Here is a 10,461-nt window from a genome sequence, read left to right on the forward strand (position 1 = left end):
TGCAAATTTTTGGAAAGAGCCTGAAGAAGAGAGAGAATCTTTAGAGACATAAACAAACTATTAGAGATCTACAACAATCAAGAAGAAGTAGGAACAGGTAAATATAAATGTCTAGATAGCAAGTTTGACTTAAGGTCACATTTAAGTCTAAGACTAGGTCTATCTTTATGCAGCTGGCCCCTGGGGTGGAGCAACAGTGTGACAGTAATGCACTAGTGCATGCAGTTAAAAAAGGGACTTTACTATGACAGCTACACCTGTACATAAGCTCCCTCAGAACCTGTGTTACTGTGATGGGAGATTAAACTGATTTGTCAGAAGTCGTGCGGGTGTCAAACGCTCGAGTGAGGCTCATAGTGAAATAATGGGAACAGCGGGTGGAATCGTTTTGCCTTTTTCTCCACCGGCAGTTCCAGGGGTCCTCTTAAGTGCTCTTTGTGTCTGTGCAACTTGTGTGAACGTGGCGTAATCCACTTCTATTCACACATGCAATTCAGCCTTTCAGAGTAACAACATTAAATGAGATGAATAGGCCATCAATTGCGACACAGAAAATTTGCAGCGGAGGGCAGCGCGCAGCTTCAGTTGAAAATTGTTCTGCTGCTGCAATTGGGTCAAAATGGATTATATTCTCCTGCTACCTCTCTCTCATCCCTACTTTTCACTTGTATTTTTTTTTAACAAAGAGGCTTCGGTTAACATTAAGCCATAATAAACACAATCCTACGAGGAACAAATTCACAGAATCTTTTCATATTCAGCTGATGCTGATCATGGCACAATAGCTATGGGGGGAGGTTGAATGGGAGGGAGGATCATGGCTCTGCAAAGAAACCATTGGAACTCCACAGGAATCCCATTTATCTGTGTGTGTTACTTGAATGCTGTTATCATAGCAATGTCTGCCTCTACAAATGTGAGTTAACATGGCCAACCAAGCTTGATTTTTTCCGCTATACTGTAAATGCCTCAACAACAGGTCATGGTGGTGAATAATAGAGAACAATACAGTATCAGTAACTGCCTCTGCAAAAGCAATCTGCTTCCCGAGTTAAGTGGACCTTTTTATGTGCAACATGCACTTCAACAACAGGTCACTGTAGCACAAAATATTACTCATGGTGGATCATAAAGAGCGTTTATGCAGCTGTGCATACCAATAGTTTAGGTTTCTACACAATTTATAGTTTTACCTGTTTATATGCGTATAAATAATCATTATAAATAACAGCACTCGCTTCACACAGCGCTCACATTTGAGTGCAGCTAAACTGTCTTAATCAAGGGAGACAACCATGAGAAACACGTATGAAAACACCCACTGTCTGCTTTTTCTGTTTTCTCTACCACTGCTCTTGCCAAGATTGCCAGTTAGCATCAATCAAAGCAACAAAGGGTCAAGCTAATTGGAATCCCATCTGTGTCAATTGATTAGTGGCTGATTGCAGTGCGATGTGGATGGATTGTACATGGCATGGTCAGCTTGGCAGCTCCTGGGTATATCTCTATCAAACCCTGCAGATAAGTATAGTGTACCTGAGGCCATGCACTGCAAAAAATGTCTATAGCAAGCTACTTAGACTCATATTGAGTGTTAAAATATTGGTTTCCTTAAAACAAAGGAAGAAATCTGCCAATAGAGACAGAGATAGTTCCATTTGTTTCCAGTTCAATTCCATTTTCAGACTTTTCTAGAAACAAGTGTCAATATCTTTAAACAAAGAAGAATAAGTCAAGCTGAACCAAACTGATTTGCAATGGAAACAAGTGAAAATATCTCACATCTCGCCACTGGAAGATTGTTTCACTTATTAAAAGAAAAATATGGTCACTCCTAGATTAAATTATAGCAAGTTGGATATTTTCTGCAGTGTACTGACCACAATAAATATTTGAGTGATATGTGACTGAGCACTGAGACTTGAACAGATTTGACAGCTTCCTTAGCTAATCAAATCTGGGTTTACAGTCTAATAGCACTATATGTATTAAGTATTAAGTGCAATAAGGCGATACAAGACAATGAGGCACAATTCTCTGACGTACAATTGTTTGGAAAACATAAAGTGTACTATTTTCAAACCTGTAACCTCAAGCATTACACTTGGAAACGCTTTTGGAAAATATGACATGTTATTGTAAATGGTTACATTAGTAACTTTATAGGCCAAGTGCAGAGTTTTCTGTCACATCAAAACAATGTGATTTTAAAAAAAAATTAGATCAATTGTGTTTCAGATTAAATTATTACAAAGACTGCACTGGCAATTTTATACAGTAAGAGCGACAGTACAAAGATGGCATTGATAAAAAAAAAAGCCAAACCTGCAAATTAGCAGTGCATGCTAATTAGAGTATTCCTCCATATGCTCTGATATTAACATTTGTTTGCTGTTCTGCATCTCATTATCATCTATGACAGGAAGACATTAATAGAGAAAAGTAATTCAGGAAAGGGGACAAAACAAAAGTAGAGAATAACATTCTCAACAACACAAGTCTTGAGTTTCTAACAAAAAATAAAAATGAAAGACTTGCATATTAAAGCACCCACTCACACAAACTGGAAATGCTGTGTTGTTATTACAAGGCAAATGACGAAAATGAAAAATGAGAGAAAAGACAGAAAGAGAGAGAGAGAGAGAGAGAGAGAGAGAGAGAGAGAGAGAGAGAGAGAACAAAAGCATTAGCTAGTAAAATCAAGCAAAACAGGAAGCTGGAAGAGACAGAGGAGAGAAGAGGGAAGCTGAAAGGTGAGACAGATGAGGGAACGGGGAGGGACGGGGTGCGTGGGAGACAAAGGAGGGGGAGATGGATGAGCTCACCCCAGGTTGGAGGGTGAGTCAGGGGGCAAGTATGCAGGGGATGCTCCCTGATTCACCCTGGTACTGGCTAGTGACGAGGCCTGGGATCCGTCTGACTCACCCCCATTTTTACACTATCTGTGGCTGAGGGAGGAGAGGTTAGGTTAGGGCTAGGTGTGTGTGTGTGTGAGAGAGAGAGAGAGAAGGGGAGGGAATGCAGTATGATGGTAGATAGGGTATACAGTGTGCATGTGTGTTGGGGGGTAGAGGGACAACCTGGTGAACTCCCCAGTGAACCAGTATGAGCTTGAATTCACCTCACCAGACAGACAGACAGCCAAAACACAAGCTTCTGCTTTAATGGGTCACAGGTGGCAGATAGACACGCACACACACACACGCACACATACACACACACACACACACACATACACACACACACACACACACACACACACCAGCCAGGTCTATTTAGACAAGCACTCAACACCTGTAAATGATTTCCAGGGACCTCTTCGCTCTGTCTGTGTCACACTGGTCAAGGTGATGGAATGATGAGGACGAGGTGTGAGGAAGGCCATTCTGCGCCTGCAAGTTATAGCTGAGCTTGTGGGAGTTTACTGAGCGCTACATTTCAGCTTCAATCTTAAGAAAACACGGGGTTGTTAGCTTTCACATAGAGATCTTAAAAACTCGAGTTTGAATCGAGGACAACATTGTGAGTGCTGTGCTTCAGCCTGCTGAGCCGCCACGACATCACTTGAGAGTGAGATTTCTGCATTTACAGCAATAATAGACTTGGAAAAGTGCCGACATGGATAATAGTTATATATAATAACCGACTACCTAAATAATAATAATAATCAACGTCCGCACTTATCAAAACACCGTTACAAAGCACTTTACAAGAGAATAAATAAAAACAAGAAAAAAAGGGGGGAAAAATGAATGTAAGAAAAGCAAGACACATAAAAGGATAGAGAAAAAAGGTTGGTCAATGACAACAAATCATTTCACAAAAGTAAGTCTATAAAGTGAATTTTAAGAAGTGATTTAAAAGTTGATTGTTCCAAAGTCTTGGAGCACTGATGACAAAGACTCGCAATTATGCCCAGAGTGATGAAGCCGAACCTCCAGATTCTTTGAAAATATTTAGAGCTGCAAGATGCAACTTTTTTGACATTAAAATAACAAATAAATAGAATATGTTATACATTATCAGTCTGTGACCCTGTACATGCCTAAATCCCCCCGTCTTTTCAGTGATGTTTGGGAGGTTTTTGGACACCTAGCTTTCTGCTGTGTGCTCAGCCAGCAGTGAGCGGGTTGTAGCTATCAAGTGCAGGGAAGTCATAGCAACAACAACAATGGTGGGAAGCAGCAAGAAACGAAAGCAGCAGAAAAGACCTCAAACACACAGTTGCTTTTTGTTTTTTGTATTGCAGATTGTCTGGATTCAAGCTGTTCTGAAGCTAAGATGCACACTGGTTCAGCTCAACAGCCAGCTATAGGATTGTGTGTGTAAGTAATGAGACAGCCACAGGTGTGTATTCTCTAATCCATTATTAAAAGCAGGTCTGGTACCACACACACCCACACACACACACACACACACACACACACATACACACGCACACAGTGTTCTCAGACCTGTATCAAATTGAATGGCACATACCCACTGTGGTATAGGAGTTGTTCTTTAGGAAGGGTGGTATTAGGCATCTGCCTGTGTAAATAGCACCATAGCTCTGTGTGTGTGTGTGTGTGTGTGTGTGTGTGTGTGTGTGTGTGCGTGCGTGTGTGTGCGTGCGTGCGCGTGTATGTGTGTGAGAGAGAGAGAGAGTGAGAGAGAGAGAGTGTGTTATGGGAGGATATTTAGAATGCAAATATCACAGGAAGTTTTTTTTTCCTTTGGAGAGTGGACACCTGTGCAAACTGCCATGTCACTTGATGTGCCACTGTGTGCGTGTGTGTGTGTGTGTGTATGTGTGTGTGTGCTCAGCCCAGACAGCCGCCTGTCAGGTGATGTTGATTCTGTGACAACTTTCATGATCTTGATGATATTAGCAGCTTTTTAGGGTTGAGTTCCACTGGGGCCCTAGGTGTTCTGCCAGTAATTGACAGCGCTATTTGTGAATTTTAAATCTCAAACGTGAACTTGAAGTGGATGATAATTAACTGTTTTTGCTAGTAATATGAATTTTGCCTTGTTGAGGCAGTTTTTAAACCAAAGCCTTACAAAAGTGCCTGGTAAGCCACAAAGAAACACAATGCATTACAGTATAGTACAGTATAGTTTAGTATACTGAGTAGATTAAAGACACAAAAATACTTAAATACTCCTAATTTGCTCGTTATATCTAATGGATGCATGGCAGACAGATTTGAAAATTACAGGAAAGTATTTGAAAGTCAATATTATATGTACTTTTAAAATTCACTTTTCAACTTGTATTATCTGAATTGTTCCTGGTTGTAACCCTGACCCATCAGGTCTGCAATTAACTTCCTCCATGTTGACTATATTGCATCATTCATCATTGCGGCAAGTGGTTGTGTGACAACCGAAACAGCAGGACATCAGACTGACGCATCATGTGATTGAATGTAAAGTCAAACACTCATCCAGGCACTGCAAGATCCAGCAGCTGGCTGCAATGAAAACAACTTTGAACACTGACCATTACCCATTGTCTCACACATGCTACCCTTTGATGGAGGATTTTCTGCCACCATACATCTAGAATGACAGAGGCGGAGAGATAAAAATTGAAACCAGAGAGAAGTTCTTTCTGAATGGAACTCTTTCTTCCTTCAAACTCTCTCTGACTGAATGATATCTGCTCTGACCTCTAGTGACCTCTGGCTTCAGGGGACAAGGCAGAAAAGAAAGAGGGAGAGAGTGGACAGTGGTGTGCAAATAGAGAGGGCAGTGTGTGCGTTTGAGAGACAGAGAGAGAAGAGGGAACAGGGAGAAAGAGAGAGCATGTGCGCTGGTGTCTGCTCTCCTTTTGCCCCTAGGGTATGACTCTGGTGGCTCTCCCTCCTCTAAATCAAGGAGGACAGGGCACAACCGTGATCTTTGACAGCCATTAATGACCCTCTTACCACCTTGAACACGTTCCAGGGTGCTGCTCTGTCTTTCTTCTGCTCTGTCAGGGAGGCTTGCATGGGCTGGTTCTCATGCCCTGGCTAGTGAAAACGCTCCCTCAGGACCTCCGGGAGATCACCTCGGTCGAGAAACCTCGTTCAGGTAAAGGACAAGAGGGAGAGTGAAGCTTGTTTTACAGTTTTACAGGCGTGTGCAGGTAGACACTGAGTAAATCTGACCAGTATACGTAAACATACTGAAAATATTTGTGTAAACTCGGACTGGTACATAAGGCTGATCGGCACACAAACACAAGCCCTCCCCTGCAAGACTCGGAGTGTGTTCTGGCTCGTTACCCCTGTGTCATGTGGTATCTTGTTTGGGTGCTTCACCCAGAAAGAGGGAACAAATGAACAAGATAGAGAGATGAACAGAAAGATTGATGGCCACCATCTTCTTGGACAATGTATCATCTGCCGTCCTCACTGTTGCCAAAACACAGCGACTGCTGCTTCAGCCCGTTAAAAAGTCACTGCTAATGATGCGGGTTACACCTCTATTGTAACTAATGTGTTGCTCCTAAAGGGTCCTAAAGAGTATCCCGTCCAGGTCAGGCCAATGCCTGTAAAACCTTTTTTTTTGTGTAGTGGCAGACTGGCTGTGTTTCCACTTTGCAACTGTGCATCTGATTTTAGGATTAGATTTAAGAAAAAAACATCATAAATTGAAGTCAATTTATGTGTTACCTCTAGTTTCAAAGTGGTCCTTTGTTGACAAGAGTTAAGTACTTTACTGAACTACTTCTGGTGGGTACATAGGTTAATAATATACTTCTACAAACAATTCTCCTACAAACAATCTAATAAAATAGTTATTTTAAGCTACAATGGAAACAAAGCTACTAATGTATCACTTAGATGGCAGAGTTTCCCCTCTGAACTGAACTTTTTTTTCCACGCTAGGTACTGATTGGAGGAGCTGATTCTTGAGAGAGGAATCCACTATGCTTCTTGAATGTACCCATCCATACATGACCAGTCTCTGGAACAGTGCTTCACAGAGAGGGAGAGAGAGAGAGAGAGAGAGAGTCAATATCTCCTTTCTTAGCAAAGTAAACCCACAACCTGTTGGTTCTATTCCCTCAGGTAATCCCACGCTCACTGGTGCATGGCCAAGCGCACCATTGTGGGAAACACAGCAAATCTGCTCTGTTTCTTGGAGGTCTCTCTTCGCTCACTGGGTATCACTTTGTCTTTTCCGCTCATACCGAAGGGCAATGTGTGGAGTGAGATGAGCCTGGGCAAGGATATTTGAAAATGGTGTCAAATATTTGAACTACTTCAGGTTCACCTGATTTATCTTCTGAGACACTTGAAACGTCTCAGAAGTAGACACATCAGCTCCAGTAATGTGTTCCTCGTTTTTTGGCATATTCAAAATGCAGTCATCTCTATTGACCAGGTCTAAGGGTAAGAGATGGTCAAGTGTTGACACACTGTATAGTGAATGTGGCTTGGAAAGGTATGCTTTACTGGATGCTAATCTAAACAGACAAGCCTTGCCCGAGGCTTGTATTAGCCACTGGAGCTACTTCACTGAAATTTAACTCAGTAAGCCAAGATAGCTTTTGCTGGCTTGATAAACCGCTCTCGAAAGGCAAAACAAATGCATGCCCAACACGTTCAGCCTTAGAGAATTCAACAGTACCCATTAGTTACTAGCTTAATGTGCTAACAGAGTCTTCAGTGCTATCCCTTTCCATATATCTGCCACCTACAAGAGGTCTGGTTCTCAGGTGAGTCAGTCTCAAGTGGGTCCAAGTTGGATGGTTTACTCAGGGTGTTGACTCTCCTGGGAGCTGAAGGATAGGATGTCAGCTGCTGCTTCCTGCTTTAGCCAGTAACAGGAACTGGCTGTGTTCCAGTGTGTGTGTGTGTGTGTGTGTGTGTGTGTGTGTGTGTGTGTGTGTGTGTGTGTGGCTGTCAGACAGAGGACTGGGCAACAAGCCCAGGTGCAGCCGAGCCCAGGTGTTCCTCTATGAAGAACACAATGAGTGTGTGCAAACATGGAGGGACGGACAGGCAAATGGAGAGGGATTGGTATCAGAGAGCACACCTGTTGAGCACCTGCCCTATCCACTCATGACATACTGGTTAGACACGGCAGTTGTAAACACACACACACTCCTACACACACACACACACACACACACACACACTCACACCCACACATGCAATCACCCAAACTTGCACATGCACATTTCTTTCAAATCACAGATAGTGTAGAGCCAAAAGATAATCAAAAGCATCTGTGTTATCAATCAACAATACTAGTAGGTCATAGAGTCATAAGGCATCCTGTGTTCACATAAATTCCCAGAAACCTCAAAATTTCCAACTCTTTAAAAGTTCCCCAGCACTTTCTGTCTGCCCTCTGTCGTCTAAAAGTATATCATCTTTGTCTCCTCCCCTGCTGTGTTCCCCAGTCTCTGTGTCATTAAGCAGCGCATCAGGGATTAAGAAGGCGATGGGAGGATGTGATTCGCAGCAGAATCCGCTAAGTCTGGCATTACCACACACCTCACAAAGCACGGGGGAGTTTCTAATCCACCACACAGCACAATCCCGCTAATGCATTCATATCAGACGCACAGGCAACAGAGGTGGGCCGAGAATTATACATGAAAATATTACTGTCAGTATTGATGTGGTCATGTTTGTTTCTCTAGTTGAAATCTATAGATTTATTTGGTTGGTTGGTAGGGAGGTAGATCATTTGTAAAACAAAGATCTGTATGAAAAACAAAGATAAAAAGAAAATAATGAGGTTAATATAAAGATAGAGATACAATTTTACAGAGCATTAAGTGATAAACATATGTCCTCTCCAAGTTGGTTATATATGCAGTGAGGATGCATGCTTCTAAGTTTTTAACTCTCAAATTTAAATCCAATGTCATAACATTAGACCATAATAAAACAGATCATATTATTTACATCAATATATCTCAGAATAGCAGTGACTGACAACCATATATGCATAGTGCACACAACAGTATTCTCCATTGCTCGTTTAATCTCCATAACATAATATAGAAGTTGAAAAGTTGCGGTATATTATCACTATTTGATAATGAGTCAAGGCCAATAAAAATGCATCAGCGCCACTCAGTATCAAAGATAAATTTCAGTCTGGTAACGTCTTGAGACACACTGTCCCCCTGACCAGCGTTGTGTACATCAAAGCACCTCACACTATAGTAACCTAGTTATTTTTATCATAAAACAACGGCAGAGTTGGAGAAGCAGTGACAGAAATGTAGCAAAGCGGGGAAGCAATGAGTGGGAGGAAAAAGGGAAGGTGGAGAGAGAGAGAGGGAGGGAGGAGACATTATGTGTGAGACTAGCAGTACTTTGTGACATGCATCATCAGTCCTGTCTTCTCACTATATCTCCCTAATGGGAGCACCACAGTGTGTGTGTGTGTGTGTGTGTGTGTGTGTGTGTGTGTGATAGGGACTGATGAGCCTCCCTGTCAGAGTGACTTACAGAGAGATGGTGTGTGTGTGTGTGTGTGTGTGTGTGTGTGTGTGTGTGTGTGTGTGTGATAGAGATAGGGACTAAATGAGCTCCTGGCGGGACTGACCCTCCTCACTTCTCACCGGTCCGTCAGAGAGACTGAGCGCTCCACTGGAGCATGGCTACAGGCACAGCGCTGAATACTGAAAACACAGACACACACAGACATACACACTCCGGAGAAAGGCAGGTGCACAAGCCTGTGTATCATAAACACAGGTTTATTGCGTGTACTCTCTCTCACACACACACACACACAGAAAACACAGCACCAAAATACAGAGGCAAATGCCTTCTTAGAAACTACTGCAAGCTCTCTCACCATGACTTGCACAAACAAAAGGTAATGTATTACACCATTACACAAAAAATACACTGAGGTCACTGTGCAATTATTTTCACATAACGTCATGGAATGGATGGAAAACGTGAGAGAATGCATGTGTTTGTTTATGTCAAAAGCAGATACGATGCAGCAGCAACCAAAGCCAAGCCTAGCATGTGCTTAGTGTGTGTTTTCCCTACAGGCATTTGACCAACAGTCATAATTATGATTCATGTCTCAGTAAACAGCCTTACATGTATGAGAATGTTTCTTACTGCCTAATATCAGGGTGTGGGAAAATACAGCAACATTACATATTGTGTGTGTGGGTGTGTTGGTGTGTGTGTGTGACTTTGGGCCTTAGTATAATTACTCTTGGTGACATACCTCACATGACTAATGAGTAGGATTTGGGCGCATGGCGGCTAGCTCATTTGTCACAGGGTGGTAGGTAAGGCTTCAGTGCCTTCAACTCCAATGGAACGCTGTTAAGGTCACGCTAAACGCTAATACAATGCTAGTGCTTGATTAATTTCTTGTGTTTGACGCGTTTCGAATAGAAGTCAATGCATCACAGTCAATTAGCAGAGATGTGTGAAATGATGTGTACTGAGGTCACGACTCCTTTTGTTGATGCTGTGGATTGCTGTATGTTTGGAGCAC

Source organism: Centroberyx affinis, unplaced genomic scaffold, assembly GCF_046629955.1.
Source record: "Centroberyx affinis isolate AG114_WGS23_722 - 3 ecotype Tasmania unplaced genomic scaffold, CSIRO-AGI_Caff_v1 ptg000949l_1, whole genome shotgun sequence".
Lineage (NCBI taxonomy): Eukaryota > Metazoa > Chordata > Actinopteri > Beryciformes > Berycidae > Centroberyx > Centroberyx affinis.